General features: G+C 25.6%; 1 long non-coding RNA gene across 1 annotated transcript; it reads right to left on the bottom strand.

Annotated features, from left to right (window-relative positions):
* Nucleotides 1-1354: 1354 nt before the first annotated feature.
* LOC106679540 (uncharacterized) lies at nt 1355-2801 on the bottom strand. The gene is made up of 2 exons (XR_001342980.2): nt 2417-2801; nt 1355-1565 (listed from the first exon to the last, which is right to left on the bottom strand). It is a non-coding gene; the product is annotated as an uncharacterized lncRNA (long non-coding RNA).
* Between the last annotated feature and the right edge of the window lie 236 nt (nt 2802-3037).

Raw genomic sequence — 3037 nt, 5'->3', positions numbered from 1 at the left:
ATATATACGTAATATATATTAAATTTATGCTACTTTTATGTTTTTAATAAAAATAAGTTTATAGATAGAACTTTTCATTTAAAAAAAAAATAAAAAACATAACACAAATATATTTTTCATCTATAAACTCTTCCAGGTACCAATATTATGAATACAGTAATTATGTCTTCGAAGATTTGATTTTTGAGTGAATTTATAAGAACAGTATTGACACTGAAACTGGGGCTCTTTTCCACATTCATATCTTTGGTGCCTGTACAAATTTTCTTTGTAAGAGTAACGTCTTCCACATTGGAGGCACGGAAATTGTTTTACTGCAAATAAAACACTAATGTAACAAACTAAATGTGTTAATAATAATACTATATAAATACACAGTGAGACATAAAAATAATGAAAGAACAAAGTATTACAAACCATGATAAATTAATTACTTACTTTTAAATATCTAATATCCTCTAGGTAGGTGAACCTCGTCAGCCTACCCTATACTGTCTAGATACCAGTCTTAATTTGAGTTTCCATTTGAAAGTTATATTAAAGGGGTACAACAATTTAAAAATATATACATAAACATGAGATAAACAAACAAAACATTTTCAAGAGTTATGGGCCAAATAATAAAAAACTTTTAGGTACTTGTAGCAATATTACCTACCCCTCTTCAACATCAAACTTTTAAAGGTATAACGAAATATGAAGGGATGATTTTTAAGCTTTTTATATAACAGTATCATTTGATTATGTAAGATATTTAAAAGATATTATTTAAATATTCTTCATTGTGAATGGAATCTTTGGTATTGTATCTAGGTTCTAAATATAAAATAAGGAGCATGAATAAATGGCATTATAGATAGATGTATAAAAACACATTCAATTCATAAGTTTAATATTATATCGTTATTCAAGGGAATAGATTGACTGCTGTTTCTTATACAATATTAAAAATATATACATAACTAAAAAGGGTGTATAAAAACTATTTTATAAAATTCATTTTTGACATTAACTTGAAAGCATTTCTTCATGTTTTAAATTTGTGATTTGACACAATACAAAAACTATAAATCTGGTATATTCAGCTATGAGGAACATTGAACTCTTAGTATGGACCAAAAATTAATGAAAATAAAAAGATAATACTAATTGATTCAATTTTCATAAACAATTCAAAATTATTTCATCATTCTAAAGACATGAGTCCAGAATATACTAAAGCACTGAATTTTTGGAGTTTTATAGAGAAAAATTAAAACTGAACATACCATAAACAAGACTGCTTAATGTATTTCATAAAATTGTTAAAATAAGTTGATCTGAACATTCTGGAAAGGTAAGATCAAACAAATAATAAATAAAAAATCACTTTAATGCATTCATATGACTAAGCACAATATGTTTTCGTAAATTGCAATTTAATTTTGTTTTATGGGGACAATATGGGCACTTGAACTGAGGCTCCTTTCCACATTCAAATTTTTTATGTCGCAAAAGAGATTCCTTGTTCACATAACCTCTGGGACACGTATCACAGAAAAAATTTTTTCCCAAGGATTCCAAACCTTAAAAAGATTAAGATTTTTATTACCATTAGAAGCAGATTAAACTCAAACACTTGCAGAAAACTGCTACATTCAAATGATTGTAGTGATCTGAAATCATTGCAATCCTATAAATTATATGGAATAACAAAAGCTTTAGTAACAGAGCTGTTTCTTGTTCAAAACAAACCACATTTTACAAGATAAAGATAGAAACAGAAGCGTTGATATATAATAAGGGAGACAAAGAATGAAATGAAAATAGGAAGAAGGAGAGACAAGGAAATAGGCTTTGGCTGAGAGTAATAATTAGAACTAAAGAGGATCATGAGTGAAATCATTTACAAATCATGAATGAATTGAAATATAAAATAAAAGAAAATCATAAATGTAAGAAGTTTTCATTGTGATTACAGTCCTAAAATTATTACTTTTACATATGTATTTACATATTTTGAGACCTAGTAAGTACATTTCTATAACCATTGCTTTTGTATTTATGTAAAAATCTTGAAATCCAAGATTCTATTAAATGCATTTATAAATGTATTTTTTTTTACAAAGTTATTATTCTTAACTGTTACAGTATTGTACAGTCCTATCTAACATACTAATAATAAAATACATGTGATTTACATTTCAAATAGATGATATACTTCTAACAGAGGTTCCTATAAGGATAAAAAAAAAATGATAAAAGAATAGTGCATATAAATATACATACACATGATAGAAAGAAAAAGAAAAAATACAATTATTTAAACTGAAAAATAAATAAATAAACAAGTTACAGTAACAAAAATTAATGAAAAAAATCAAACTTAGACCAAATGTTTCAAATGCTTATTAAATTGGTGGGTTTTTAAGCTAACCTTCCGTTTTGTTCTATAAGGACAATATGGGCATTCAAACTGTGGCTCCATACCACATTCATATTTTTTATGCCGCTGCAGTGAAATCTTATTCATATATTTCCTAGGACACGAGTCACAAAAGAATCTTCTTCCTGAAAATATCATAGAAATAAAAAATATTATTATCAATTCTATGAAGTTAGACAGCGATTTTCGGTAATGATTTTAAACATTTACATACCTAAAGTACTAAATAGGTGACCGTAGTTACAAGATGATGACAGTAATGATGGTCAAAATAATACAAACAATATGGGTTGACAACAATTTATGTACCTATGTCAGTATTTAGACCAAATTTACAATATAAATACAAAATAATTCCAAAAAGTGTAAAATATGAAAAGAAAAAGTAAAAAAATGTAATTATTTAAAAATTAACTTGTTGTAAAAACAAAAATATTTTTAAAGATTAATGAAATAACATAGGTAGTAAATTGAAAAATATCAAGAGTGAGACAAACATGACAAGAAACAACAAATAGCATACACATACAAAATATATAAAGAGAACCTTGATGAGAAATATGTAAAAATAAGAAAGGAATAAATATAATCAAATAAAATATAGATAATAAA

Source organism: Halyomorpha halys, unplaced genomic scaffold (genome assembly GCF_000696795.3).
Source record: "Halyomorpha halys isolate HHAL.00 unplaced genomic scaffold, Hhal_1.1 Scaffold208.1, whole genome shotgun sequence".
In the NCBI taxonomy this organism is placed as follows: domain Eukaryota; kingdom Metazoa; phylum Arthropoda; class Insecta; order Hemiptera; family Pentatomidae; genus Halyomorpha; species Halyomorpha halys.
The sequence above is the reverse complement of the archived record's forward strand: the minus strand, read 5'-3'. Positions and strand labels throughout refer to the sequence as shown.